The sequence below is a fragment of the Arctopsyche grandis genome, chromosome 12, assembly GCF_051622035.1.
Source record: "Arctopsyche grandis isolate Sample6627 chromosome 12, ASM5162203v2, whole genome shotgun sequence".
Classification (NCBI taxonomy): domain Eukaryota; kingdom Metazoa; phylum Arthropoda; class Insecta; order Trichoptera; family Hydropsychidae; genus Arctopsyche; species Arctopsyche grandis.
In genome coordinates, this window is record NC_135366.1 from 4022932 (window position 1) to 4030872 (window position 7941).

A 7941-nucleotide genomic window follows, 5' to 3' on the forward strand; every position below is an offset into this window, starting at 1 on the left:
GAAAATAAATTTCCTCTGTTATCTACAACGAGTTTCCATAAGCCGGGCTACGGTCACAACATATCCGGTCGGTAAATGGACTATTCGTCACATAGACAATTTTTGCCATGAAAATCGCGAATACACAATATTTGGCACTCAAGTTCTCGTTACTATGATAGTTATCGTTAGTATGATGGACTTTTCGGCTGCCAGATGTTCCGTTATAGAGATTTTAGTGACTTTGTGACGAGTAATTTGTGACCAGTAATCACCGAACCATCCTGTCATATACTGTCAACAATTTGATGTTATTTTGGTGTCAAGTTGGCACTCAAATACCGTCTGTCAAATATTCGTACGACGTGTTCTGTCATGGAGCATTATTTGACGGATTTAGAAATTGCGATAGCACGGTGCTATTTTAGTTTGAGCTATTTTAATTTGGTTTTAAATATACATAAAAAACGGCGGGAATCTATAGCCCAAACTCAAAGTGAAGATCTAGAACTGACGACCCTAGATGAAGAGTTTGAACAGACGAACCAAATTGAAGAGCAACACTTGACGGCAGAAACTCGAGAGCTAAAACCGGCTGCGCAAACTCGAAAGCGAAAATCAACAACGCAAATTGAAAAAAAGAAAAGACGGAAAAGGACATGTTGGGTGAAAGAGGACAGAGAATTGAACATGTATTCGTATAAGTATGTTCTTTTAGTAACCTAATATATATATATATATATATATATATATATATATATATATATATATATATATATATATATATATATATATATATTCAGAAGTTAGGTTACATACTAAAATCTATATTTTTTCTAGGTTTAATAGCACTCGTTCAATCAAAGGCTTAGATCTGGAACCGTCCGCAGAATACGAATATTTCTGCAGAATGTCATCGTCTGACTTTGTGTCCCTGCTTCGAAAAGTTGAGCCGTTCATATCGAAGAAGGACACGGCATTGAGGAAAAGCATCCCGGCAAAAGTGCGCCTCGCTGTCACACTCCGGTTTCTGGCCACAGGAGACAATTACAACAACCTCCATTTACTTTTCCAAGTATCCCCTCAGGCAGTCTCTGTAATCGTACGCGATGTCTGCAAAGCACTCATAGAAGTTCTCAAAGACGAAATGAAGGTAAGAATTTTTTAATTGTCGTAAGCCCAAATGTTTTATAATAAAAATAATTGTCTGTGTGTATGTCTTAACCCTTTGCCCACGGCAATAAATATAGCGAACAAGCCCTGTACGCGGCACCTTTTTCGCGAATTTAGCAATCGAGTTTTCGACCTTAAATACAGATTTTAATATTTACTCAAGTAACCAGATATGTTAATTAACACATAAAGTATTATTTTAAACAATAAAATACATAATATATCTCGTAGTTTTGGATTTACTTTTCAAATAATCATTCTTCATAATTGTATGAAGACGTGACGTCACATAAACGAGGTTTCAGTATGGTTCCAAAAAAAACTAATTTTTACTGGTATATATTCATTTTAAGCAAATTGAATAGACGGCATTCAACTCTCAGTCATATAATCAACCAATTTTGAACCTTAAAACAGTTGAAATGGGCGCATATAAGGCTCAAAATCCCGTGCAAAGTTTAGAAATTCTATGGAAGACAGCCGCGCTACAGACTTGTAGCGTAAAGCTTCCATAGAAGACGGCCGCGGGCAAACGGTTAAGAGCTACTGTTATTTTATTTTTATAATATACTAGCTGTATTACCCGGCTTCGCTCAGTGTTTATAATATAAACCGCTTAAACATGACTAAGCTAATTTAATTAAAAAAAAAAAAAATTTAAAAATTTAAAAAAAAAATAAAAAAAAAAATTAAAAAAAAATCAAAAAAAAATCAAAAAAAAAATAAAAAAAAAATCAAAAAAAAAATTTAAAAAAATCAAAAAAAAAAATCAAATTTTTTTTTTTGCCTTCTAGGGCTTCGCCCTCGGCACCCCCCTGAGCCTTTGCCTTCTAGGGCTTCGCCCCTCCACGCCCCCATGAGCAATTGCCGTTTAGGGCTTCGCCCCCATGATCAGTTGCCTTTTAGGGCTTCGCCCCTCCGCGCCCCCATGATTCAAAGCCGTCTAGGGCTTCGCCCCCCTTAGTTAATGCCTTTTAGGGCTTCGCCCCCCGCGCCCCCAAGATTAATTGCCGTTTCGGGCTTCGCCCCCCTTAGTTAATGCCTTTTAGGGCTTCGCCCCTCCGCACCCCCATGATTAAATGCCGTCTAGGGCTTCGCCCCCCCTAGTTAATGCCTTTTAGGGCTTCGCCCCCCGCGCCCCCAAGATTAATTGCCGTTTAGGGCTTCGCCCCCCTTAGTTAATGCCTTTTAGGGCTTCGCCCCTCCGCGCCCCCATGATTAAATGCCGTCTAAGGCTTCGCCCCCATGATCAGTTGCCTTTTAGGGCTTCGCCCCTCCGCGCCCCCATGATTAATTGCCGTCTAGGGCTTCGCCCCCCTTAGTTAATGCCTATTAGGGCTTGCGCCCCATGAGGCTGGGCCCCCCGGGCCCCCTTCGGGGCCCCACGGGGCTGCGCCCCTTGTGGCGCCCCCTTTTGAGCCCCATGGGGCTGCGCCCCATGAGGCTGGGCCCCCCGGGCCCCCTTCGGGGCCCCACGGGGCTGCGTCCCTCGTGGCGCCCCCTTTTGAGCCCCATGGGGCTGCGCCCCATGAGGCTGGGGCCCCACGGGGCTGCGCCCCTTGTGGCGCCCCTGGCGGGACCCCATGAAGCTACTCGCCTTGCGCCCCCGCGGGGGTGAATCCATTGAATCGAAAAAAACAAATGGATCGAAAAAAAAAAAAAAATCGAATCACGTGTTCGATGACGTCACCGATCTACGGACGATATTTGTATATTTGTATATTTGTATATTTGTATATTTGTATATATGTGACGGACGATCAACCGTCAACCAGTATGGGGAACAAAATTTTTTTTTTTTTCATTTTTTTCATATTTTTCATATTTTTCATATTTTTCAGTTTTTTCATAATTTTCATTTTTTTCATAATTTTCATTTTTTTCATTTTTTCAGTTTTTTCATTTTTTTCATTTTTTTCATTTTTTCAGTTTTTTCATTTTTTTCATTTTTTCAGTTTTTTCATATTTTTCATATTTTTCATATTTTTCAGTTTTTTCATATTTTTCAGTTTTTTTCAGGTTTTTTCAGTTTTTTTAATTTTTTTCATAATTTTCATAATTTTCATTTTTTTCATTTTTTCAGTTTTTTAATTTTTTTAATTTTTTCAGTTTTTTCATTTTTTTCATTTTTTCAGTTTTTTCATTTTTTTCATTTTTTTCATTTTTTCAGTTTTTTCATTTTTTTCATTGCCGGGGGCGCTGGCGGCGCCGAAGGCGTCAGCGGTGCTGGGGGCGAAGCCCCCGGGGTGCCGAAGGCATCGGGGCGCTGGGGGCGCCGGAGGCGTCGGCGGCGCTGGGGGCGAAGCCCCCGGGATGCCGAAGGCATCGGGGACGCTGGGGGCGAAGCCCCCGGGGTGCCGAAGGCATCGGGGGGGCTGGGGGCGAAGCCCCCGGGGTGCCGAAGGCATCGGGGGTGCTGGGGGCGCCGGAGGCGTCGGCGGCGCTGGGGGCGAAGCCCCCGGGGTGCCGAAGGCGTCGGGGGCGCCGGAGGCGTCGGCGGCGCTGGGGCCGAAGGCCCCGGAGCGACGGAGGCATCGGGGGCAAAGGCGTCAGGAGGTCGGCGATGCACAAAACGTAGTTCGTAATTCGTAATCACTTCGTAATTCGTGCATCAATTTCTTTCCGAAACCAGTCGATTCAATATCTTTAACTTTATTTTTATTCGAGTTTCAATTCCTTTTCGAAACCACCCGTTGAAATCAACGGGTCCAACACTAGTTATATACATATATACTAAGAAGACCTAACAGGTAAACTCCAATGTGCCTTCCTGGCCAATTACAAACAATGTAGCATTTTTTATTACATATGTAAGTTGTTGAATTTCAAGGCATTTAACATTTTATCGACATATTAACGAGACATCTATGGATTTTAAACGTGTACATAAATTTTATTGTACATTAATCATACTCAAATAGTGGTGACATAGTGAGTAGGATGGGTTTTTAGTCAATTTAATGGAGGAACCGTTTAGACAATGAAATCAGAAAAAATGGCAAACTCTGATATGTAACGATGGACCTGGAGTCACAAATATATTCAACTTTAAACAAATATATTTAAATTTAACCAGCAGAATAAACTAGTGGTTAGCTTATAATGCTTTGAACAGAGTGGTCACGGGTTCAAATCCCACTGGTTTCTGCTGGCCAGACCTTGGATTTGTGACTTCAAGTCGATCGTTTTCTATCAGAGTTTGCCAATTTATTCTGATTTTCATTGAAACGGTTCCAGCAAATTGGCAACCTTACCCATTTTCTCGCAAAATCTCGAGTTGTCAGCAATCTCGAATTTCGCCGAATTGTATAAAATGCTGTAAATTTACAAATTTGACCATAAATGTCTCTGTGGATGTTAATTGATATGTATTTACTGAATTTTTTCTGAATTGCTTAAAAAAATGCTGTAAATTTACAAATTTGACTATAGATGTCTTTGTGGATGTTAATTGATATGTATTTACGATGTTTCTGGACAGGAAGGCGCCTTGGGGTTACCTTTTAGGCCTTCCTGGTATAAATTAAAGATAAAATAAAAAAAATAATATATATCCAAGTCTGATCAGCAGCACTACATGCATACTCAGAATAAATTCTTTTCAATTGAGGTCAACTCACGGAATCGAACCCGTGCTAAGCAAAAGCCCAACCACCGAGCCATGTTGCTGGCTATGAAACAACAGTATTGTAATAATCTTTTTTTGTATTTACAGATGCCAAACACTCCAGAAGAATGGTTAGACTTAGCAGATTCATTTGAAAAAAAATGGAAATTTCCTCAATGCATCGGTGCTGTTAGTGGCAAACACATTGTAATTCAAGCAACCAAAAATAACATGTCTGCATACCGTAACTATAAAGGAAGCTATAGTGTTGTGCTTATGGGTTTAGTTGACAGTAATTATTGCTTCATGTTTGCTGATATCGGCTGCGGAATGATAAGTGAAGAGGGTGTTTTTCAAAATATTAACCATTGTGATTTGAACTTGCCACCGCCGAAAGCACTACCATATGTTTTTGTAGCAGACGATGCATTTGCTTTGACCAGCGAAACGATGACTCCTTATCCCGCACTCGAATTAAAATGTGGCTTAGAAAGCACATTCAACGAGAGACTTTCGTGTGCTAATTCTGTTGGCGAAAATGCGTTTGGTATAATGGCATCCGTTTTTCGTATACTGTGTAAACCTTTGGCACTTCAACCAGAAAAAGTAGGCTTAGTTCTTAAGACGTGTGTTTTGCTACACAACTTTTTGAGAAGAAGCAGCACTTCAAAATCATTATACACACCCCAGGGATCCCTTGATTGTGTAAACGGTGGACAGCTGGAACTAGGTTCGTGGAGACAGGATATAGCAAACATTACTGGAATTATACCTCTACAACAACAGCCAAATAGTATAGCAGAAGAAGGAGAGAGAATTAGGAACCAATTTGCCAAATACTTTGTTTCTTAATCCAAGTTATTTTAACATAATTGAATACTTCACCATGTTTAAATACAAATAGTTCATTTAGGTCAATTTGGTTTGCAAGAGATGTATTCACATTTTATTTGCGCATAGTGATTGTGATCCGTGTTGTATTTTATTTTTTATTTTATTGTTACAATCAATATACACTCGTCATTACAGATCGCTCCAATGCGACGAGTGTACGATAACGGTCAGAAATACAATAATACATATACAATCAGAATACATAGCATATAACAATTAATCAGTACAGAAATAATAATCATAGAGACATCTATTGATTATTTTTCGATTTTTGTGTACAATTATTATTACAATTTTTATACATATAATAAACACGAAATTATAGAGATGTCTATAGAGATATCTATAGATTTCAGATTACTGTGCATAATTTTTACAAATTATACACACAGATTTTGTGACAACAGGAAATGATCTAATACCAATTTTCAGGAACCGTTTCAACCGTTTCAGATAAAATTGGCAAACTCTGATAGAGAAACGATCGATTTGGAGTCACAAAACCCCCAAACCTAACGAGCAGTTTGACGAGGACACGAACATTCGACCTCAGTGGTGCTAAATATATACGCTACCATTAAGCCAAACTGCTGGCTATATGAACAGGTTCAGACTGTCTGTTGCATTCGCCGATAGTGACTGTGATCCTAAAGACTAAGACTGTTACAGAATTGACTGGTGATCTAAAAAATCTTCATGAACTCTTGAAGAGGCATAAAATTGATCTGAAAGATCCATTTATTCTAAACTGAAAGCGTTACTCATCAACGCTTTAGTTATCTATAGCTATGAGTGCGCTTGTTGGACATAAAACAGTTGTGAACGTTGGATAGGCGGCATGAACTTTGTTTTGATGAGATTTCTCGTATTGAAAGGAGATTTAGCAACTTGGAGTAATTGTTATTGAACACTATGACCAAGAAAGAGGATGCATATGAGTTATTATTTGTGAATATGATGAATGTACGAGATGGATACGAGAGGGAGCGCTACGAACGTTTCGAGCCCGTGTTAGGATATAAAGCAGTATTTCTTAACAGAAATTGTGGAGTTTTTGAATTTGAATAATGAAAACATGCACTAAAATAGAAATCTCACGAAAGTGTTATGTGGTGTATAATTTTGATATACATATTCGAAAATTTGAATGAAGCTGAAAGGAAATTTCTTTTTTAAGTTGTAATTTTGTATATATTTTTACAAAAATTTGTACCTATATATATTTTTGTTATAAAATATATTGAATATTGAATGTAATTTTTTTCAATTATTTTTCTTATATTTACATATACAAAATAGTATAATTTAATTTTTATCTAGGGGGTGGGTACGAGGGGGAGATAAAAGTTATTGCAGGGTTGCCAACTGGGAAGTGAAAAAAAGGACATTTTTTAAAATTATTTAATTTTATTAAAAATTTACAATAAAGTCTCGGCATGAGAAAAGTAGTTCAAATTTTAACATAGAATCGTTTAGAAAAGCGGTCGCCAATCTTTTGGACCTCGAAACGGTTTAAAAACTAGAAAATTTAGGTATTAATAAAATAAGTGCCAGTATAATACAAACTCTAATTTATAAAAAAATAAGGTCAGGAAATAATACTGTACTTTTTTTCTAATTCTTGAAATTTGATTGAAAAATGTTATCTACTGAAAAACATTTTATTTTACAAAATAATGTAACGTGAATTGTATATAGTTAACACTCTTATTGTGATCATTAGTAAATATTTAAGTCAGCTAAATAAAAAATGGCAAAGTATGAAAACGATCGGATAAGAACCTAAATTTTTTAGTGAAAGTAAGAAGAGGTTAGTAAAAAAAGAGAATATTTTGAGCATATTTGACAAAAGAGGGAGAAAAAAGAATTTTGTCAAAAAAGAGAACATGTTCTCTTGAAACTTATAGTTGCCGTCCACACATACGATATCTACTACCGATATTTCCATATCCAGTTCCTAAATAGCAACCACAGGTTGCAATATGGGAATTGGATATGGAAATATCGGTAGTAGATATTGTGTGTGCGGACGGCGCCATAGGAAACTACACTATTGGGGTTGATTTCATGGTTCGGTGATTACTAGTCAAATGTGAACCAGTCACAGGACAACCGGTCGCTCTAGATCGGTCACACTTGATCACCCATCACACTAAAACTGGTCACGATAAAACTGGTCACACCCTAAAACTGGTCACGATAAAACTGGTCATACCCGAAAATTGGTCACGAAAAAACTGGTCACACCCAAAAATTCGACCAATTTTTAATTTTTGGGTGTGACGGGT

General features: G+C 38.2%; 1 protein-coding gene across 1 annotated transcript in view; it reads right to left on the minus strand.

The window, feature by feature from the left end:
• The window catches only part of mip40 (Myb-interacting protein 40), a 237704-nt gene that overhangs the window by 213883 nt on the left and 15880 nt on the right, over positions 1-7941 (minus strand). The window lies entirely within an intron of this gene.